The 24339-nt window shown below is 41.0% G+C and overlaps 1 pseudogene; it reads right to left on the bottom strand.

Annotated features, from left to right (window-relative positions):
- Positions 1 to 20031, bottom strand: part of LOC119260325 (60S ribosomal protein L6-like) — a 95726-nt pseudogene extending 75695 nt beyond the window's left edge.
- Between the last annotated feature and the right edge of the window lie 4308 nt (positions 20032 to 24339).

The raw sequence follows: 24339 nt of genomic DNA, 5'->3' as shown, positions 1-24339 counted from the left end.
CATTTTCTCTCCTGATTTCAAATTCTGAGCCATTTGTATACAACAAAGCATAGTGTTATTTGGGAGAGTAATTTGATGAGTTTCTGGTATTCATTTTTTAAATTCCTACTTCTAAATTCACCTCCACCATCCTACCCAGCCCTAAATATTCAAGTTCTCAAAACCAAAAATTCAAAAGTTGAGGTAAAGCATATGTTCATGGCCCTATTCCACACTTGTCCTTGTGAGTGAAGTATGTTTCAGAAAAACAAGAAGGAGGGGAGAAAAGGGAAGGCAATTTCTTCCTCCCAATGTTTTGGCCCATGTATTTCTGCTGGATCTTCCCCACATGCACGTGGGATCATGAAGACAGAGCAGAGCATTCTTTTTCCTTGAAGAATATACTGGCATGGGTATTTCTGTTGGAGCGTGGGGCTTTTGGAAAAACTCTGCTGAATCAGAAGAAAAAACTGTGATGGAAAGTTTCAGCACCATTCTGCCTTCTCCTCCATTTAATTCCCAAGAAATAAAAAAAAAAAAAATATCCCACAGAGAATATGCAAGACATTACACGAGAGTTGTTCACTATGAGTTTTAGTAGCCCTTAAAATTTATAAAGAAATACCAAATTAACCTGATAGGGTATGTAGTTTCATATCTTTTTGCCTTCCAATTGCTTTTATTATTACTATGCCATTGCCATTATTATTATTATTATGGAGATCACGCTATGATTTCAAACAAAAGTTTGGCTCCCATTATTGAAAATGTCATAAGAACTAAGCTCCCTGTAAAATTTTAAGGAAACATTGCAGGACTAAAACTGCACAGGTTCAATCTGAACTTCATGAAAGGCCTCCTTGAAGCCAAAAACACAGTCTTGTGAGGCCTATTAGTGTGATCTGGAGATGCTGAAGGCCTGCATACTTTCTCAGAATCCAAAAGTGCCTCCCTGGAGAGGGCACCCATCCCTGAATTATGCTGTTTGAGGCCTTTGCTGGATCCAGGTAGAATTCACATCTCCTTTCTTTCTCTTGATTCTGTCAGTTAGGAAGACATATGAGATAATGGTAATCTGTCTGGAGAATTAGCAGGCAAATGAAGGAACTTCTTTAGTGACAGGCCTGCAAGAGCCTTTCTTTTGTGGAACCTGTTTAACTGCAGATCCTGAAGTTGCTCTGTGGCATATATATGTATTTGTGATTCCTTAATTTAAAATGCACATTTCCTCATTCTATGATCAAATATGTAACAAGGAATTCATTGGAAATAGAATTCTTTACAGGGTCTGGAATCTGTCTTCATCTCCCTGGAAAGTTTACAAAGAAACTTCTGGTCTTGAGGAACGGACCCAGGGATGCACAGGTTCACTTAATTTTTTAAAAAAAAAAATTTTTTTTCTATAAATAAAAAACCAAAATTAACAGGCAACTATAAATCAGAGATATTCTGCAAGGGAAGGGGGGGGGGAAAGGGATCAAAACAAGAGTGGGAAGAGCACAAGGGACTATGGTGAGGGTGCACGGGTGAATTGGTGGAAGAAATTATATGGGGACTATACATGAGAGGAGACAGCACACATTGTACAAAAAAATGATGTAAAATGTATAAATAAAAACATAAAAATAATTAAAAAATAAAATGTTGCTTCTCATTAATAAATTATTTTCCAAAAATGAACTATCATTCTTTTACAGACTTGTTAATTTTTGGACAATATAGGATTTCCCTCTCAGGTGTGGTCTCTGTAGGACTCCCAGCACCAAAGCACTGATTGTCCTCCACAGAGACCATGTGCGCTCCCCCCTGCATGCCCAGTTCCATCCCTTCCCCCACCCCTTCCTCCTCCTCTTCTGGATGTCTCAGATTTATGATCAGCTTTCAAGGGTTTGTATTAAAGTTTTGTCTTTTTCTGACCCTAGTTTGGTTTCTTTATATTCCACATATAACTGAAACCACATGGTATTTATCTTTCTCCTTCTGCCTTGTTTCACTGAGGACAATCCCTTCCAGCTCCATCCATGTTGCAGCAAATGGAAACATGAGTTTATCTTTTTTGATTACTTGGTAGTATTTCATTGTGTACATATACCACATCTTCTTGATCCAATCATCTATTTGGGGGTATTTGGACTCTTTCAATATCTTGGATATTATAAATAGTGCTGCAATAAACATAACAGTGCAGGTTTCCCTTTGAGTTAGTGTTTTTGTGGTCTTTGGGTAGATTCCTGGGAGTGGAATTGCTGGGTTTTATGGCAGATCCATTTTTTTTTAAAGACATATTTATGCATACAAGAACTGGTGTATAGGCCAGAGGTGTGTGTATGTGTGTTGTGGTGGGGGGCGGGGTGGTGGTGAGAGGATTTACCAGAGACAGACTGGGGCACAGAACAGGCAGACTGACTGAAATAAATTGCTGAGGGGAGCAGTGGGCGAGGAAGGAGAGGTCTGTGAGCCATGTGGGTAGCTCCCTGGCTGGCCAGGGATCGAACTTGTGCTGCAGAGGCTGCGGATAGCTTTACAGTGCTGTGCTTAACCCCTTGCGCCCCCAGGGAGGCCCCAGATCCAATTTTAATCTTTGGAGGAAGCTCCACACTTCTTTCCATGGTTGCTGAACCAGTCTACACTCCAACAATGTAAGAATATTCCTTTTTCTCACCAGCACTTTGTGTGTGTGTGTGTGTGTGTGTGTGTGTGTGTGTTTAATATGGCCAATTCTCACAGGTGTGAGATGGCATCTCATTGTAGTTTTGATTTGCACATGCTCACTTTTGAATTCACTTTTCCAACTCTTATAGTAATTACTTTGATATACCCATCTAACTAACATTTGTAGGTGAGCTCCTATGTAATAGACACTATCTTAGGAGCTGGGGGAAGTAGTGAATTAGGCAGACAAAAAGGATCCCTTGAGGAACTACCAATAGAGTAATGGAGACCCATAAACAAATACATGTAATTTTTAATAATGTTTTGGATACTGCCTCTTAGGCCTACGTAACTATGAAGGATGATTATGGGTGCTTTGGTGGTGAATAACATGCACCTGAAAAGTTATGAAGTTATTCCCCTAATACTTTTACAGTGTTGTATATGTTTGAGTGTTGAGGTAAAGCAATGTTACCTCAAAAAAAAAGTTGAAGAAAAAAACATTAAAGCAAGATAACAGAATGGAAGATGGTGGGTGTGTCAACTTTTGGTAGGGGTGGAAATTGTTTTAGATATGGCAATCAGAGAAGAACTTCTTAAGGAACTGACATTTGAGAGATAGGTATATGTGATGAGAATGAACCATGGAATATACGGAGAAACCCATTCCAGGAGAGAGAACAGTAAAGTCAGTACCCTGAGCTTGGGATGACCTAATTAATTAATTGGAGTGACTCAATTAATTAATTAATTATTAACACTGTATATCACTTCCTCAGATGTACATCACCACAGCACCCCCACCACCAAAGTACCCAAAAGCCTTTACCATAACCTGCAGGGCCCTGTGTCCCCCTTTGTTCCATCCACCCTCCCATCCCACTCTAATAATCTCAATTTTGCAGTTACATTTCTAGGGTTTGTTTGGCTTAGTTTTGGCTTAGTTTTGGCTTAGTTGGTTCTTTTGTTTTATTTCTCTATATTTCACATGTGACTGAAGCCATCTGGTATTTGTCTTTCTCCTTCTGACTTATTTCACTTAGCATAATCCCCTCCGGTTCTATCTATGTTGTCACAAATGGCAAGAGTTCATCTTTTATTTTAGCTGAGTAGTATTCCCTTGTGTTTATAGACTAAATCTTCTTAATCCACTCTTATATCATTGGGAACTTAGGTTGTTTCCATAACTTGGCTATTGTAAATAGTACTAGAATGAACATAGGAGTGCATATATTCCTTTGAATTAGTGATTTTCTATTTTTCAGCTAGATACTTATGAGTGAAATTTCTGGATCATGTAGTAGATCTACTTTTAATATTTCAAGGAATCTTTATACTGTTTTACATACAGTCTATATTCCCATCAACAATGTAAGAGGGTGCCTTTTCCCCCACATCTTCACCAACATTCATCATTTCTGCTTTTTTTGATATGGACTGTGCTCATGGAAGTTAGGAAGTATCTATTGTGGTTTTGATTTGCATTACCCTAATGATAAGTGATGTTGAACATTTTTTCTATGTCTGTTGGCCATCTCTTTTCCTTGGAGAAATGTCTATTTAGCTTTTCTGCTTATTTTTTGATGTTTCTCTTTGGTGAGTTGTATGAGTCCTTTGTATCTCTTGCACCCTGTTGGATATACTGTACAGATATTTTCTCCCAATAGAGCTTTTTTTCCGCCCATTTTAACAATAGTGTTTTTTCACTATGGAGAAGCTTTTTATTTTGATGTAGTCCAATTTGTTTATTTTTCTTGTTTTCCTTGTCATTGGAGTCAAGTCCCCAAAGACAACTCTGAATCCAATGTCAGGAGTGTTTTGCCTATGTTTTCTTATGTGCATTCTATGGTTTCCAGCCTTTCATCCAAATTTTTAATCCATTTTGAGTTAATTTTTGTATATGACATAAGAGAGTGGTCTAGTTTAGTTTTTCTGTGTGTGCTTGTCCAAATATTGAGTTTGGGATAGTATTTCTGTAACTGAGGAGAAACAAAAATCCCAGTCTGGATAGAGGATGTTGCAATAAGATATACTATTAGAAGATGAGATTAAAGCATGTGGTATACTGAATGACTGACTCGTTAATGCTGAAATGTATTTCTTGTTCTTTGACCTTGGGTCACTCACATCTTTTCTTTGGCTAATGGCAAATGGGTTGATACTACAGGATGCCAGTTTGAGTGGAGCACATGTCTCTTTATACCATAACTAATTCACTGGTCTCTGGAGCAGGATGAGAAAGACATAGGGAAGATCCTTAGATCTTCATCAGCTTTCTGTTTACCAACTAGAGAAATGGAATAATAACTGTTCAACCTGCTTGTAAGATGATCATGATTATATGTATATGTTAAAGCATTTTGAAAAAAAGTATAAAGGCTTATACATATGGAAAACATAATTACATAACTTGAAAGTTAGTCAAGGTCTTTGCTAGTAAATGATAATTAGTACTATATATAAAAGAATTCCTACTAATTTATTTCAAAAGTTGTAATTAGTAAAAAATTCTAGGGAATTTTCATTTATAGTGACTATTGATTAGAGTAAATCTGAGCAAATGTGACCTGCTATGTCTCCTCTTATATTTAAATTTTGAGCTAATATGACCTGACACTGTAACAGAAAATACATCAGGCTTCTTAAAAGTGCTTTGCTATTTTAGAGGTATTAGGAAAGGATTTGAACTCTTCCAGATTTTATTTATTTTTCTGTATTAAAAAAATGAAGTTGGAAAGCGAAATCTCAATGCACTTTCTCTTTCAGAAAAAAAAAATTACCCAAATTACAGATGTTTCCCCATGTCCAGGAATAACTTCACCCATAGTACATGAGTTGTCTGTTCTAATGTTTGCCCTAAGAGTGAAAACAAAAAATAATGAAAACTTCCGTGCATGCTTTTCCAATCTCTCCTGCCCACTTCTCTATAATCCCTGTGTCATTTGAGGCAAAATTCTCCTCCACTTACAAAAATCACTGTAAAAATTTCATGTGAACTGACATTTTTAAACCAAACTGCCCATTTATATTTTATCATTTGATCAAAAATTTTCTTGATCTTGTTTTCTGAATTAAACCAAAAGAAGCCGTAAGTGGAAGAGTTGAGTGAGGCTGCGAGACATTGTCCAGAGGAGTGTGACCTGGCCAACTGGCATTTCTTCTCAGGTAACAGGGAATTTCAGACTTCCCAGCAGAGATGACCAAGAAGTAGACTTTTTTTCCCCCTTTTCTTCGCCTTTTCTGGCCCAATCTGGCAGAAGGGAATTATGGAAGGAGCTCACTATCCAGTTTGGGACTCAGCCCTCTTTTATTCTGCACTCTCATTATAAAGGTGGTTGGGGCATCTCTCCAGGGACCCACTTGCTTTGTGCAAGGTGACAATAGACTGTGTTGTTTCTTATTGCAAAATAGCAGCGAGTCCTTCACATTAACGTTCTGGCCTTCATAATTGTTGTGGGCAATTATAGGTGTAAAAATCCAACCATAAGAGCTGAGAGACCCATGAGTGTTGGTATTGCTGTGACTGGGAAGGCAAGTAGGGTACCACTCCCTGCCTTTTTCTTTATGATATTATAGTGTAACATTCCTGTTTCAACTGAGATATTTATTTCTTGATGTCATGTTTCATGTTTCCTTTCACCTTTTTTTGCACTAATATTGTTTATAGCAATTCCTGGTTGTGGTATTTGAATGTTAGGATAATGCACAATTCTGTGTGTGTGCTAAATATGTATATTGTGGTGGATTGAGAATCAGATGTTCTTAGGATATTTCTGAAGATGCCACCAACTCCAGAATGGGGTAAATATATTGACCCCATTGTATTGTCTATTCCATTATGTTAGCCTGAAGCCATTACAGCCCTGTGTGAGCCAAGGAGACGGGAAGTGGGAAGTATTAGCAGGATGTCCAGGGCAAGAATGAGAAACTGGAAACCCCTTTGTTCTCAGTTAGGCTTCCTTGCTATCACTTCCCAGTTTTGATTTCAGTCATAGATTTCAAAATTCCAGGACTTATGGCTGCCTGGGAAAGAAATTTGGGCATGTAATACAACTTTTCATAGTTATAAGTATAAAAAGTTTTTAAGATCTTTCTCGCTTGTACTAACCCAAAGATTCTATTACAACCATTCAACTCATATGGAGCACATTTCTTTCAGTGCCCAGCAGACCAAGTAGGTTAATTCCCCTCTTTACTTGGTGGACACCAGAAGGCATTTGCACTGTCTGGAGTTTCCTGAAGATGAGGCTTCCTTTCCAGTCCTCCTTGGACTATAAAAAGGTTGTATTTGAGCTTCTGAATTTTCCTTTATCCTCTTCTTGAAATCTTTCATCAGACAGTATCTGACAATAGCTCTTCTTTTGACCTCCTGAAACATGTATATTTAGCAATTTATATCTACTTTTGTTGATCTTCTTTTTGAAAGCAATTCAATGAAGAGCCTTAAAATGTTTAGGCATTTCCTGCCTAAAGAAATTCTAGAAATAATGATGGAAATAGTTCATCACTAATTCAGCACTTTTAAACCTTTCTTAAAAATTTACTAACACTAAAATACACAAAGTTGAAATAATAATAACAATTCTTGTAAAGCTAAGGAATAAAATGAGAATTGATTATATATATCACTAGAAGTTGTATGCTGAAAATTTGACCATGAAATTTATTCTCCAAAGGGAAATGGGTTCTATATTCCATGCAATGACTCTGTAACCTCTGAAGGTCATGCTACAATTAATGTTGATTTAGGTTCCAATACTTACTCTCCCATGTTGAGTTTGGGGGGGGGGGTCACCTTAATTTTTAAGTATTTGAGTCTCCTTATTTCTTAGCTGGAATTCTGTAACTACTCTATGTTTTATACCATTTAAATAAGTCTTTATGCAGGAACACTCTCAGACACAGAGGAACCTTCACATAAATACTATAAATCAGAGAAGGCACATTTTGCCATCTTCTAAAAATCAAACTACTTTATGAATGAAATATTTTTAAAGTTAATTAATGTTTCCAAGTTCAGAAGTGCCATTAGGACACAAAACTAAGGGTATCAATTTGATATCTATAAGAAATCAAAAAACCTGGAGACAAGAAAATAGAATAGAGCATATGTAAGCATATGAATTGTCTGGATAACATGTTTTAACAAAATATTTACTTCAGATCACCCTGTTTCATTGAATTGAGTTGAAGACTGTCAACCAAAATGGCTCATTAGTCTCCAATCATGAGAACTAAAATACGTAGTTGATTCTCTGAGCATGTTCTCACGTTTGGAGAGTGTTTTGAATGAATTTAGCCTGCCTGACTGATGTCGACTTGAATAGGCCATTTGTAAACTGCCATTAAGTGAGACAATTATAGACTGCCTATGATCTCAGACTTAACTCATCAACTAAACCAGATGCTTCTATCCAGACCTCAGATCTGCTCAACTTCATGAGGAAATGATATTCTGGAATTGAGGTCAATAATTTCACTTGCAAACTTGAATTTAATTCAGGGGTTTGAAAAAGTCATCAATGCTTAATAATCTGTTGTCATAGCAGAATTCCAATATTTTCTTTCCATTCCTCTCTTCTTCCTGCCTCCTCCCTCCTTCTCTCCTACTTCATCCTTCCTTCCTTTTACCCTTACACCAGTTCTTACCATTTTTAATTTCTGTAACTGATCTTACTTTTTTTTAATTCAGAATATGACATAATAACCTATTTTTGAAATATATCATAGTTAATTAAATACAAAGTTCTTCAAGATATACCAAATTAGGCTTAGAGGACATATTGGGAAAAGTTTAACTGTATTTCATGCTTCTAATAAATAATTTTAGCCTCAACATTTATTTTTCCTTTAATAATCAAAACCAATATTGCTCAAAATCCAACATCTGTTGGACTTCTGTGTTTAATTAGCTATTTATTTCAATGACTGTGAACCTTTGTCTTCATGTGCATTTCTCCTTTTCTTTTCAAATACATTTGCTGGTCTATTACCTTCTTCATTAGATTGCGCTCCTTCTTAATACTTAATACTTCAAAACTGGAAGCTCTTATTATTTTACCTTTTTTGGTAACCTGTATTAAATTAAAATTTTTTCTTTTGTAATTTTACAAGAAATCTAGTCCATTTACCAACTAGAGGATTTTTCCTCATTAGCCCAATCTAGCTTACTACACTAGTCATGGTCTTCTATATCTTTTCTTATGTTATTCCCTATAACTTCTGTCTTAGTAGGTATTACCAATCTTGCTCCACAGAGTTTCTAATAACTTGTTTCTCCAAGGGATTCTCATAACACTACTTACACACTAGGACTGTAAGAATTTTCATTATGTGGTGAAATAAATTTTTCTGTAGTTTAGGTAGAGAAGAAGTTAGCTTAGTTCTTAGATGTGTAGGTCCTCTTCCATTGTTTTAGACAGAACAACAGCTCCTGTTTGCTATAAACTTCTATTTCGTGCAGGTTTAACTCACAACCTGGAATTCTGAACTCCTCTATGTTGTAGCTATGATTTTCAGGTTGGTCCACTGTACTCCTGATTTGGGGTTCTCTTGTCTCATGAAAATGGCATATCTTTTAGCTTTCCTCAGACTCCTCTTACTTACATATTCCTACAGAGCATTTCAGAAAGTTTTGTCTCCTTGAACTCATTTGAGAGTAAATTATCCCCAGTTTTGTGGTGAATGCTGTCTATGGGTTTTTAGTTTTTACCTTAGTTTTTGCTCTCTTTATTTTATGGGGGGGATTTTCATGGATTCAAAGCTCCTCATCTATACTCTTCCCACAATCCCCTCTATCATCTGATTGTTATTGTTAATGTGGTGGAGGGTCCTACTTTTATTTTCCAGTTCCTAATCTTTTCTGGACCAAAAACTAAGCTTGTGTATAAATCAACAGTATAAAATGATCTGAGTGAAGATTTCTTGGATAGTCCCATAAGCAAACGACTTGCACAGTAGAATGGATTCTGGAATCATTGAGGTTTAGGACTCAGATCCTATTTCAGTCACTTGATGGCAGTGTGACCTGGAACAATTCCTTTAACCTCTCTAATCCTCAATTTTCTCATGTATTCAATGGAGGTGCTAATAGATTTATCTCATAAGGCTGCTATGAGGATTCAAAAGCAAGGCCTGCGTTTAGCATAGAAAATACATAGAAAGATTTCAATAAATGTTATTTAATAATGAACAATTTTTTAAATTTATCAATTTTACTGAGAATAGAGCATGTGGAATAAATCATTCTCATTTGGGAGTAGGAGGCACACAATCAAGTGAATTGTTTCTTCCTATTTATTTAGTCATTCCATTAGGTTCTGCAAACATCAGAAGTGTTTCATTGGTTTAGTCAGATGCTTAGGTAAATAAACTTAGCTCAACACAAAGATACAGGTTCTTCGAAAGTGTGAGGGATCTACTTTTTAGATTTGATACAAATAAACCACTTTATTCTTTGACATTTCATGTCTTCAGCACAAATTGAGATGGCGAATTAGACAATCTTGCAAAAACACTGTCTTCAAAATATCGACATATTTCATGAATTTTTCTATTATTTTTGCAGATTTCTCAGTCCTCTGGGAGTAGAGGATGGAAAAGAGTGCAGAGTGGGGATTGAAAGAATTATTTTGTTAATATGGAAGGGATATAACACAGGTGTACCTGGAAATGAAGAAACATTACAATTAATGAAATGCAGACCAGATGAAATCATGAGATTGTGATTTATGATTGTACTTGGGCAAGCAGTATAGAAGGAGCCAGTGTGCTTGATGGATAGAACACAATGCAATATTTTGACTTGAGGAAGCAAACATTTATGAGAATCCCAGAATGAACTTTTTTAAGAACTTAATATATATATAATGTGTTTTATATATATAATATATTATATGTAATATATATTTAAATATATATGTATATTACATCATTGGTCATTTTTGTACAGTGTTTGATTTATCCTCTTAGGTGTAGTGCCCGGAAAATTTCCACCACCAAGTCACCCGTGAATCATCACCATAGTCTCTTGTGCTCTTCCAGCCTCTGTTTTAATCCCTCTCCTTCCCCATCCCCTGCTGAATGTCTCCGATTTATAGTTTCCTGCTAGTTTTGTCTTTTTTTCCCCCCTGATCTCTTATTTGGTTTCCCTATATTCCTCCTATAAATGAAACCATCCAATAAAAATCTAAGAACTTCTTGAGAAGGGATTTTAACTCTGTAGAATTGACCTAACAGAGTTGTTTGCTAGAGATCAGGTTCTTTGATGCACCAAGGTCTAAAAGTACTATTTTTTAATTTTTTCCCCACTAGCACCCCTAAGTCCCCTTGTCCCTCTCCCACCCTCCCCTTTCTAACCTCAGAGCCCTCATAATGTTTACTGACATTCACCGTCTGCTATGCAAATGTGCGGTATTTGTTTTTATTATTCTGACATGCTCTACTACAGATAGTTCTCTCAAACTTCCTCCAATTTGTTGAAAATGACTTCATTTCATCCTTTCTTCTGTTTGCATTGCACTATGTAGCATGGATATAACACATTTTCTTGATCCTGTCATCTGTCTATGGACATTTGGGCCACGGCCATAGCCTAGCTATTGTAAATAATGCTGCTGGGAACATTTTGGAACATATGGATTTTGGTATTGATGGCTTAATTTTCTTTGGGTATATGCCCTGAAATAAGATTGCCAGGTCATACCACATCTCCATTTTTTGTATTTTAAAATAAATCATATTGCTTTCCATAATGATTGCACCAGATAACATTTCTACCAACAAGGTACTAGGGTTCCTTTCTTCCACATCCTATCCAAGTCTTAGATTTTGCTTTTCAGTGAGGCTCTTTAGTCTTCTTTCTCTCTTAAATGTTAATCTTTCTGGAGAGGGTCTGGGCTGGAAGTCCTTTACTTTATGTGCTTTAAATAAATCATTCCAGGGCCTCCCCTGGTGGCGCAGCGGTTGAGTGCTGGGCCGTGAAGCTGTCCGCAACCTCTGCAGTGCCGGGTTAGATCCCGGCTGACCAACAACAATCCCACATGGCGCAGGAGACCTCTCCTGCCTCGCCCGCTGCTCCCCTCAGCAGTGTATTTCAGTCAGTCTGCCTGTCCTGTTCCCCACTCTGTCTCTGGTGAATCCTCTCACCCTACCGCGCATTTGGTCTGTACCCCGGTTCTTGTATAAATAAATAAATCTAAAAAAAAATTTAAAAATCATTCCCATTGCCTTCATATTTATGTTTCTACTGAAAAGTCCACTGACAGTCTGATTGGTGTTCCCATCGATGTTCCCTTTTTTCTTTTGATACCTTTAATATTCTGTCCTTGATGTTGTCTTTCAACAACTTACTTTTAATGTGTCTTGGTGTGTGTCTGTCTGATACTAATTTTTGTAGAACTCTTTGGGGCCTCTCAGATCATGACATCTGGTTCATTTCCCAGTTTGAGATGATTTTTAGCAATTATTTCTTTAAAGACATTTTCCCCTTCTGGGATTCCTTGACATGGATGTTATTTCTCCTTAAGTTGTCCCAAGGTGCTCTCACACTATTTTCATTTTTTTCTTTGCATTGTTCCATTTGTATGTTCTCCAACATTGTATTTTTGAGCCCATTAATTCTCGTTGTTGCTTCTGTTTATCTCCTGTTGAGGGGGTCTCGATTATATTTTTCAATTCAGTTATTTCTAATTTCAACTGCCTTATATTTTCTTTATCTTTATTTTTGTTGCTGTTTTATACCCTCTATTGTCTTTTTAAGGGCCATACCCTTTGTTGGAGCTGTTACCTGAGCCTTCATTCAGGTTCTGCAATTCTGCTGGACTGGGACCCCTCTCAGGGATTTTTTTTCCTCCAGCCTTTATGAGATGTCCTGTTTCCTCATTTTTAATTCTTATGGGTTGGAATGGGGGTAGACTTTCAGACCATTGTTTTTGTGCCTATTGAAGTAATCAGAAAACTAGTAACGGCAATGGGTATAGTAGGTATATAAGAGGGCCAGGGCAGGAGGGCACCAAAGTATCATCTCCAGTAAACTGAGAAATTAGTTTCCTACTATGCTCTGGTACTGTGTGGTGGGTATACACAGTAATCCCCTCCTCTACGCAAGCCCGCAGTATCATTATCTCTTATAATTTGATGTCTGCTTCCAAGTATAATTTGGTGCCTGCTTTCAAGTATTAGGTACAACACTGGGCATGGATTTTAATTGCTATGGGGTCACAGGTGGAACTTGTCCTCTTATCCCCAGGCTTATGCTGGGGTTTGCTCTCGTTACTACAGATAATTGAGCATTAGTTTATTCAAGTGTTCCTTTGTTGTTGTTGTTGTTGTATTTTATTTTGTTAGCCCTGTGGTAGGAGGTGGCAGGTATTTTAAATATTCCATCTTTGCTTTTGAGTATTGGCCTCTTATGTGCGGAAACACAGGTGATCCAACCTGTTTCTCCCTGTCATTCAGCATCCAGCTGTTCTATCCTGAGAACCACAGGATAGTGCTGAAATCAGCACTCCTTCCTCTGCACCTCCACTCATGAGGCTCTCCTATTGTGCACTTCGCCCTGGGCATCAACCCTGTGCACCCCTGTAGGGTAAGAAAAAATGTCAGGCTTTTCTGCCCTCCTGCCATGAGGATAGATGATGGATCCTTGTCCTGAATGCATGCCTGATGGCGGGCACCTGAAATAGGGTGTGGGCATAGGTAGATGGGATTCACTGGGCTGAGACTGGGCTTTTAAGGGCGGTGTCTCGGGGATACCAGTATGAAGCTGATAAAGAAGCCAAGAAGCAGCAGAAGCTGAAAGAGAAGCTGAAGAGAAGCCAAGAGAGAAGCAAAGAAGCAGAAGCAGAAGCAGAAGCAGAGAACGCCAGTGAGCCCAGATAGAATGAAGGAAGACTCGCTGGAGGCTGGGAGGCCTGCCAGCCTCCCGGCCCCCCAGCACCCCTGCCTGCCGCGTACCTGGTAATCCCAATAAAAACCTGCAAAACAACTGAGGACTCTGACTCCTCCTTTACCCGGTCTGCATGGGATCAGAAAACCTGCATTGTGTTCATTCCTGCCCTTACAACCCCTTTATCCAGTATGGTGCCAGGTCTCAGGGGTCCCTGACATTGGCATGTGTCTGAGTCAGTAACTGTAGGGGATTCTGCATAGCTGCCACCCTCCTCTTGGGGGTTGTACTACCCCAGGATCACTATAAACAGAGTTTACTAAAAAAATTGTCCTGCCCCTTTCTGCTGTGATTGTTAATTTTCCCCTCAGAGGATTTTTGGCTTTGTTCTACTGCAATCTAGTTGTCAGTCTCTGGGGAACGTGACCTCGGTGTCTTCATTCTGTCACCGTCTTACTGGAGTCTATCTATAAGTTCTAAATCACCTAAGCATCTCACAAGGAATGACATTTTTTTTAAACTCCTAAAATGGAGATGAAGATCTTTCTGCATCTAGTTTTAAAATGTAAATCTATAGGTACAAAACAAGTAAAGGTGCCTTTAAATTATGATCTTCAGCTAGAGACATTTGGAATATACTAATACAATGTAAAAATGTTTAAAAACATTTGACTTTCAGGAGCACTTGAATAGAAGTCACAAATTAGTCAAGTGAATTTCCCTTTATAAATCTGACAGTCGTCAACTTGGGTGATCCCATGGGAAGCAATAGGTGTTTCCTGGCCTGGATGCTCTATTGTCCTTTCTGAGACCCAGTTAATCTTTAATTTTTTTTTCCTTTTGTGAGACTTTGGGTAATTTTTAAAAAAGATTTATTTATTCATTCACACAAGAAATGGGATGTAAGTCAACGGTGCAGGGAGTGAGAGGATTCACCAGAGAGAGTAGGGAACAGAACAGGCAGATCTACTGAAATACACTGCTGAGGGCGGCAGCGGGTGAGGCAAGAGAGGTCTGCTGTGCCATGTGGGTCAGCTCCGTGGCCGCTGGGATCAATCGAACTTGTGCTATAGTGGCTGGAAATAGCTTGATAGCACTGTGTCTTTAACCCCTGCGTCACCAGGGAGGCCCCATTTCAGGTAACATATTTACAAAATTGCTAAGTACTTACACTGTGCTAAAGTACAATAGATCATTCACTCTAAAGGATCATACATCCTTTAGAGCTCCGGTAAGAGGATGCTTCTCACCTCTATCTGTCAAGTAGTTTTACAGTTGGCTGTCAGAGGTAATCATGAATCTGGTGAAGTGGGTTGTGTTGAGAATAAACACTAAAAAAAAGTAGGGGGGGGATAAAAATTTAGAAATATTAGAACAAGAGTAAAGCTGGCTGTGGTTATATTTTGTTAATCACTCTCCCCCAGAGCAGGCAACAGTTACCCAAGGAAAATACAGAGCTTGGGGTGGGGAGGGAACAGAACAATGGCTTTCTGGTTCTGTTTTGGCAACTATCACATCCTTTCCTTCATTTGAGTGTTTGCAAATTCTCTGGGCAACATGAAATGTGAATTAGTCATTCTTGCCACTTTTTCTTTGTCTTTTTTGTTTTTCCATCTCAGCTTCTTTCAGATTCCTTGAACCTGAAGTTGCAGATGAATAGGGAGGTGTTGGCACGTTCTTCATTCATCAAATAGGTATTAAGAAACTCCCATGTGCCAGACACTATGCAGGTGTGGTAGCTTTTGGGGGAAAGAGATGAGAGAGGTTATTTGAGCTCCTTTTTCTCTTCCAGTTCAAGCCCTAGGGGTGATGACTAAAAGCTTTAATGAGATATTGGAAAGGACTCAGCCTTATCCATTTCTATGATGATTTGATCATTTGGTGAAAGAATGAAGATGAGCACAACGTGATGTCTACAGTAACACCATATTAAAGCTCTCCCAAGGCAATATAAAGGGGATAGCTGTATACTGCTGTGAGTCCAAATGGCACCTACCACTGAGTTTCATTGCAAACACAGGTAAATTTAAGAAACTTTATAGTGGATGGTCTAAAGGTACCCATTTGCATGAGTTGATTAGGATAGGAGAAGTTTACTGCAAAAAAAAAAAAAAGCCAAGTGGAATAAAATGGGTATGCAGACAGCAGCAATGTATCTGTTGTTAGTAGTTTTGTCATGGACTTATTCAGAGACTATGGAAAGAGAGACTTTGAGTAAATTCCTTACCTTGGGGCAATAAGAAAGTCTTCCTTGGCAGCATACTGGTATCTATATATGAGGCAGTAGGAGGAAGAATGTCCCCCTACTTCTGCTTAAATATAGCACCCTGAGGTTGCTGATATCAGGAGAACCAGGACAATAGTTTTGGTACAATCATTAAAATTATTTGTATGCTTCCCATTATAGTTTCAAGCCTAGGCAGCCTCAAATAACTTCACAGGTAGTGACCATCACCATGTGAGTGTGAGTCAGAAGAATGGGCCAGATTCCAAGTAGTTAATGTGACTGACAGAATGGTTGTGATAGGTGCAGTGCACTCCCTTATGCATTGGTAAACATAAATAGGTGAAACTTCCCAGGGAGACCACATCTTTTAAAATATGAGTGTAGGGTAAAGAAAATGTCAGGCTTTTCTGCCCTTCCGCCATCAGGATAGATGATGGATCCTTGTCCTGAATGCATGCCTGATGGCGGGCACCTGGAATAGGGTGTGGGCATAGGTAGATGGGATTCAGCTGAGCTAAGACTGTGCTTTTAAGGGTGGCGTCACGGGGGGACGCCAGCAGCCCCAGGCAGCAGCAGCAGAACCTGAAGGAGAAGCCGACGCAGAAGCAGAGAACGCCAGATAGCCCAGATAGAGTAAAGACTTGCTGGGGGCTGGGAGGCCTGCCAGCCTCCCAGCCCCCCAGCCAGCACCCCTGCCTGCCATATGCCTGGTGAACCCCAATAAAAGACCTACAAAACTACTGAGGACTCTGACTCCTCCTTTACCCGATCTGCATGGGATCAGAAAACCTGCACCTGTGCCCATGTCCTGCCTTTACAATTGGCGTAAGTCGGCAAGATCCATGCAGACGGGTATTGGAGCCCTCCAAAGACCTGGAGGGACTAAGGAGTAAAAGACTGCCTGTGACGACACTGGAGGCGCCATGGCGGCACAGAAGGTGGACACGTCCACGAGCTACAGGATGAGACCTGGCGTGAAGGAGACGCCCGAGAGGACCAGCCAACGACACCGGAAAGGACCAGCCAACGACACCGGGAAGGACTAGCCAACGACACCGGAAAGGACCAGCCAATGACCCCTGAGGCAGCAGGCCGTTGCTGACGCAAGGCGAGGCCAATGGACTTCAACTGATGGACGTGGACTGATAAACTTGGATTGACAATACCGCCAGAAGGCAGAGGACCTTGGCAGGTTATTTTTTTTTTTGAGAATCTGGGGGTGGCCAGTGGGCCTAGATGGCCAAAAGCAGACTGTGCATGCCCAGCAGCCAGGTGGAGGAGAAAAGCCAACTAAGGTGGCAAAAGCTGGTACTGATGCTAAGTTGAGAAGCCCTAAAGCGGCTGTTAAGCAGCCTGGGTATGCTGAAGCCCTGTGAGTCTCGTAAAATCACCTATGGGTGATGCCCTGCTCATTCTTGAGTGAGGGTGAGGAGCTGAGGAGCCCGTCCTTGGGGGACGGGTGGGGAATGTGGCTTGGGGTGGAGCCCAAGCCAAATGCAAAGTTTGGATCCCCAACCCATGTGCTTGTGCAGTGGGTTGGCTTGAGAGCAGGGGTCTGTGAGTCGCATGGGTGGCCATGAAGGCCGAGTGTTGGAGCGACTGCAGACAGAAACCCTGAGGGTTGGCGATTACCCCCAACAGAATAAAATTGCCAATCCCAGAGCTAGTGCATCCTGGGGGTGGATGCTGTGTGTGCCTTGTAGCCGAGACTACAGCCAGAGAAGGCCAGGAAGCCTGACGGCTCCTGGTGTGTTATAGCAGATGCCATGTGTGATTTCCCCTCCCTCGTATGAGCAGTGCCTTCGGCAGCAGATTTGGTGGCTCATCTGCTGGTACCAATAATTGTCTTTTGCACTTGGTTGGTGCCCTGCCTGGACTTATTTGTGTTCTGTTGTATTTTGTTATGTTGTATTTTGTTATTTGATGTATTTGCTTTTGTGGGCCATGGCTGCATTGTTTGTTTGCTTAGAAAATTGTGTATATATGTATAGACTGTATGGCAGAAAACCCTGAGGGGGTGGACTGTAGGGTAAAGAAAATGTCAGGCTTTTCTGCCCTTCCGCCATCAGGATAGATGATGGATCCTTGTCCTGAATGCATGCCTGATGGCGGGCACCTGGAATAGGGTGTGGGCATAGGTAGATGGGATTCAGCTGAGCTAAGACTGTGCTTTTAAGGGTGGCGTCACGGGGGGACGCCAGCAGCCCCAGGCAGCAGCAGCAGAACCTGAAGGAGAAGCCGACGCAGAAGCAGAGAATGCCAGATAGCCCAGATAGAGTAAAGACTTGCTGGGGGCTGGGAGGCCTGCCAGCCTCCCAGCCCCCCAGCCAGCACCCCTGCCTGCCATATGCCTGGTGAACCCCAATAAAAGACCTACAAAACTACTGAGGACTCTGACTCCTCCTTTACCCGATCTGCATGGGATCAGAAAACCTGCACCTGTGCCCATGTCCTGCCTTTACAATGAGTCATTATTAATAAAATTAAATTTGGATTGCACACACTTGCAAAGAATACTTGCATAGATGGACAGAAATAGTTAATAATGTATTTTAATTTGGTGATACACACACATATGTATATATACAGACACACCACCAATACATATATATATACACACATATATATACACCACCAAATATATATATATATATATATATATGGTATATTAGAAGGATGTCAGGATTCAGTTAATATTCTCCCCGACTCCCTTAGTCTTTTTTGAAGTTCATTTTCTTTAGACTCAATGTATTAACTGGATGGCTACAGGCTACACCAGTACTGGGGTTAATTGGCTCATACCCTGGCCCCTTTCAAGGGCCCTGAGACCATTCCCAGCTGAGACTCTGGAAGAAGCTTTTGCTGAACTCCTAAGTGCTCATCATGATGATACAGGAGGGACAGCCTTGATGAACCTTAGGAAGAAGGCTGCAAAGAGCTCCCTAGTGCCAGGCTCAGCTGGGATCCCTGTAACAGCAGCCAGGTAGAGTGGGCATGCTAGGGCTTTGTTCTCTCTGCCTCCACTGCTCCCAGGATTCACTAAGTATTCACCAGGTTGGAGTCCATCCCTGAGATAGCAACACCCACAAAACTGATGCCCACAGGTGGTTAGTCATTTGCCCATTAAGCTAGGATTTCATCAGCTCATAGTTGAACAAGTACAGGGCTGAGAAGAGCACATCCTTACAAACAGCAGGATCCTATCCCAGCCAGTGAGCAACAGCCACCCTGAGCCACGGCAGCCGGACACAGGTGCCCTGCTCTGGGTACAACACCTCTGAGACTGCAGCTTTGTCTGTACCAGCTGCAGGGGCTCATCACAGTCACAATGCTCAGGCAAGGCAGGGCAGCAGTAACTGTGGGTACAGAGAGGTCAGGGGTCAGCGTTTGACCATGGAGGAAGGCCTTGAGTTGGTTTTAGGTGTAGATGTTGGTGGGCACAGTAATCACTAAGGTGACAGGATTCCACATGATCCTGGTGCTTGCCATGTCTTAGTCTTCACAAAGGCACCCCTGGTGCTAGTGAAGCAAGTGGGGTGCTGAACATGCATGGCACAGTCAGCACCATTTGGACACAGACACAGGGGCTCCAGGTCCCCATTGCAGTACAGGAGGCTCTTCCATTTGGCACAGGAGAGGATCTAAAGTTTGGAGAATGGCATCAGCTAGCTGGCCCCTGAGGGGCGCTGAGACAGCAAGCACACCTTTACCATATCTAGGGTGTCATGAAAAGTCTCAGTGCTGAAGCCACCATTTGTTGGAAATCTCCCCCCCATCTCAGTCAGCCATGATGTAGTTTCAATTCTAACTCTCAGCTGGTGCTCTAGCCGCAGGGCCCTGAGGGCTGGGCTGGCGAGAGCAGCTCCTTGGCCAGTGCAGGCTCCGTGTACTTGCCTCACACTGAAGCTGAATCCAACCCCCTACACTCTCCCCTTGTTCTTACAGAGAACGAGAAACCAGATTTTAGTAATCATTTGGGTCTGGTTATCATATGCCATCGACAGATTAAGAAAGCAAAGAGTGAAAACAGGGCCCCACAGCTTGTGCTGTGGGGCAAAACCACTGCCAAAGAGGCAGGAGCCCTTGGAAAAGCAATAGCGAGTTCTCACCTAGAGTTGCTGCCTGTGGGGCAGCCCCCTGCTACCAGCTCTAGAAACTGCTTGTGGGCAGTGCAAGTGGCAGCAGGTGGTGGGGATTTTACTGTCAGCCACCACTGACCCCTCTGGGGCACAGGCTGCAGGCAGAGGCCAGCAGTGATGGTGGATGGCTGTCGTTTCCCTACCATGTCACTCTAGGGCATGCAGCCCCTGTTTCAGTCCTGCGGGAGGAGCATGGGGCCCCACAGGGCCAGCTCCAGTGCTGTGGTTCCCTCCAGCTGCAGACTGTAGAGAGGCCCGAGAATTTGGTAACTGCAGCCTATAATGGCCTGATCAGGTGTGAGCTATGAACTGATTGGTGTTATAGTTCAATCGGTCAAGTCATACTTGTAGATGGGGGCAGGGGAGGGCGAGAGGCTGAAGGAGGCTATAAGACAGGGCAGAGGCCAGCTTGGAACTCTCGTAGACTTGGACTCTGTGACTTTGTTCCTGGCCTGCGGAGAAAGAAGAAAGAAGGAGCATTTTAGGGTAAGTGAATGGGTCAGTCAGGCTTTTATGCCTCTAGCCTTTGGCTATCACCTCTGGCCTTGAAAGCAGAAGGTGCTTAGGATTGTGGGTGTGGGGCACAGGTGCCTGATGGTGGGCACCTGGAAGACGGTGTGGGGGGGCTGCGTAAGTGGGCGCACCTGAGCCTGGAGGCGGAGCCTAAAAGGGCGGCATCTCAGAGACATGAAATCCAGCATGGCAGAGCGGCCATGAAAGGACAAGCAACAGCTGCAAGCCGAAGAGACCTTGAAAGAATGCCAGAGAGTCCAAGAGAGTAAAGAATCACTGGGGGCTTGGTTGCTGCCTGTCTCCTGGCCCCTGGCCCCCCTGCCTTGTCAGCCTGCAGGCTTGCCCCACAATTGGTGTAGAAAGTGCATTAAAGCCTTTAAAATCCACCGAGGACTCCGGGATGCTCCTTTATCCGTCTGCCTGAATCGATAGAGATCCGGCCCTGTGCTTGCTTCTGCTACAAGCATCCAGTAGCCAACCTCCAAAGGAAGAACAGAAGCTCAAAAACTTCACAGAAAAGTTAAAGTGCTTTTTACAGGCTAAGGGCCACTGCCCTCCGGCCCTGCCTTTGCCATCACTTGGAAGGAACACCAAAGGCCCCAGCCTGGTGTCTCAAAGAGTTTATTGTTGGTGTGGGCCAACAAATGACAAAGAACTGTAGCATTGGTGTTTCTGACACTGCTACTTCCTAGTGATCAGTGTTCAGCAGCACTCAGTGTCTGGGTCACCTCTGATAGCTGTTAACTGCTCCTGATCACCCAGCACTGTATCTGGGTACTGTTGCCTCCGGTGCTGTCGCCACCCACGCCTGGTCCCATGTCTGGTGCTGTCCATCCCGTCCTTCAGGCTGTTTCTGTGGCTGCTGCAGCATCATCTTGGTGGATCCGCCTATGAACACCTCCAGCTGTGGTAAGTTGGATCCTGGCCTGCTGCCACCAGCTCCAGGCCCTTGTTGGTGGGATGGTGACATCGTGGACTTTTGTTTGGGAGTTTTGGACACTGGACACTCTGGGATGAGATAGCTGGCTGCTTGTGGCTTTGGGGACTTTGCTTACCCTGTTTGTGAAATAAACCCCATTGTTTTTCCCTGAAATTGAGTGGTCTTGAAATTGTACATGCTGGTGAAGGACCCACAGACAGTGACCTGATCTCCACCTGGGCACTGCCCTTTTGATGCCCACTCTTCCCTAAGAGCACTCTTTCAAGGGGAGAATTGACTAGGAGATGTAGAAGGACTAAGAAACTGTGACAGAAAAACCAGACAGAGAACTATGGGTGGGAAAAATAAGTGGAGAACATTAGTCCCAAAGTCAGGGAAAAAATCCTGGAACATTTGTACAAGAAGTTAAGAGTGGAAGGAGGGAGGGAGAGACCACTGGCCAGAAAATGCCAGGTTAATAAACCTAAGAAGACTGCTTTGAGGAACACACATGTAAAAATCACAAGCAACATAAACATTCCCCAAACTTAAAATAACTATTTTTTTCTCACCAGGTCATCAGCATTTAGGTGGGCACTGACAACATGGCTGGACTTGCCTGTTCTCAGGTAGGCTTGCTCTGAAATTAGCTATTAAATTGCTGGAGTTGTTTGATGTAGGAAAACCTGGTCTGGGTGACTTCTCAAGTGTCTTTCACATCCCTCCAACAGGCTGGCCCTGGTCTGTGCTCATGGCAGTGAAGGGATTGTGAAAGAGGAAACACTCAGGTGTTTGAGTCCAGCTTGTATTGTCATTGGCCAAAGCATCATGGGAGAGCCCCATAAAAGGCACATATGCAGGAAGATGGCATTATTAACATTTACAAGTATCATTTGCAAAGTTCACACCTTACTTTGTATACCACAGAGAACCTCTCTGTAGCTTCTAGAATAGATACAGTAGGAAGCTTGACTTGATTGGCACCTACATCTCATTTTTGCCCCAAACCCATAATGTTTAAAATTTTTGATTACAATCTTTTGTTTAAAATAGTGTAGTAGAGAGCGAAACTATACTGGTCATGATAGAATTCTTCACATGCATTTAAATTTTGTTTTGTCTCATTGAATGGTTGTAAACTTTAGTTTCATTAATTTCTAAATCTGAGGAAAGCTCCTTAAAATATTTTTTTTCTACTCAGAATGGAAGCATAATTATCTTGGTCTGGCTTCATTTGAATTTAATATTAATATTTTTAATGGTATACAAATGTGTGCAGCTGATATGTGGAATCCATTAATTTTATCCAGAAAACTATTCATAACAAGATGAAAGGGGAAAAGTAAGAAAATAGGCTTAAAACAGAACTTATAAACTGTGACTGTTACTGGGTAGTTCATCAAGTTCACCAGAGCTAGGCATAAAACATAAAAATAAAAAAAATAAAAAGTTACATTTATAGATGGATGTTCATATAATTTACAATATATTTCATAAAAAAATAAGTTCCAGAACACTGCATAGGATATGGTACACTTAAAAAAAAATTAAAAGCAGCAATAACAATACATATATTTTAGGAATACTTATAAAACTATTTTTATAAATGCAAGCAAATGGTATATGTGGGATTCAGTGTAATAGTTACCTTGAGTGGAAGTTGAAGAGGGACAGGATGAGAGAGAGTATTGGGAGTTAAAACTTTTTGTTAAAGTTCTAGTTCTCAATAATGGGTGTAGAAATACACAGTTCTATAATTATTTAAAATCTATTCATACATTGGACCAAGGAGACCATATATAGACCAATCATGGGAGTGTGTATGAATCAAAGATTATGTTTAATTCTGTTCTGTACATCTGAGTTTATTTTTAAAAAGCACTACTTAAAAGATTTAAATGGAAAGACAAATGACAGAGACATAAAATGGTTTATATGTATATCCCCCTACCTCTTTTTAAAGTGCTTTCTTCCCCCCCTTAATTTCTTTAAAGAAATTTGATTTGGTAATAGTAAAATATTCTATATAAAATAGACCCCAAGAAGTTTTAAAGCTAACAACAGCAACAAGTACCAAAATTACTACTACCAGTCATTACAAGTCTTACCCCTTTTTAAATTTGATTCAGTAAACTACCAGTAAAATGTGAATTTTGTAATCTGGTTTATTTCCACATTCACCATTCTGTGACAATATTACACACAAAGTTAATTTTTAACATCTGATCATTTGGCTTCCATGGTTAATGAAGTTACATAGTGTAGTAAGTTTATTTTTCTTAGATTTCAGAATAACAAGCGGGAAAGACTCTAATTGGGTTCCCATTCAGTTGAAATTTCTAGTTAAAACAATGATGAAAAGAGAACATAAACAGAATTCTGACAAAAGATTTCAATTTCAGCAGGACAAATAGAAATTTAAGTGAATTATTAGTGACTCTTCACTGATTGAATTATGTGAATCTTATCCCAAGCAAAGGAAAAGATATCATCAAGTACCTCACTATACAATCCCAAATAAATAAGAGGGAGATGAGTACTGCGAGACAACAGAGAAAAACAAAACCAAGCACTCACCCTAAAGGCAACAGCAGATGTTTCCCGTCAAAGATGATTACCACTGGGAAGCAATTAGTGATAGTCAGGGCCTTCAGAGAATGTCTTCATTTAAGAGGATGCTCTGAAAGAACTTACTTAGAGAGGCACAACACTCCCTGTGTGATACTAAAATTAAGCTGAATTAATTCCTCAAGGAATTGACCATAGGGAAGACGTCCGTAAAAAGGCAGCCTGAGAGCTTGAAACTTGTGAATTAGACAACAGAGGAATCCTTTTCAGAGGACAGTTACCCAGAGTTCACTAGAGAAAGTCAGGACAATTATGGGAGCAATGGATGAGACATCGAAGAGCTCTGCTTGAGAAGATTGCTTTCATTTTTGAGACATTCACTCTTTGTTAGAGAAGAGTATGTTATATTTGGGCTTGCTCCAAAAAGAGTCTCTGTCTTTGAATTCCATGCCAC

Source organism: Talpa occidentalis, unplaced genomic scaffold (assembly GCF_014898055.3).
Source record: "Talpa occidentalis isolate TD23 unplaced genomic scaffold, MPIMG_talOcc4v2.1 talOcc4.6, whole genome shotgun sequence".
Taxonomy (NCBI): Eukaryota; Metazoa; Chordata; class Mammalia; order Eulipotyphla; family Talpidae; genus Talpa; species Talpa occidentalis.
This window is presented reverse-complemented; position numbering and strand designations above follow the sequence as displayed.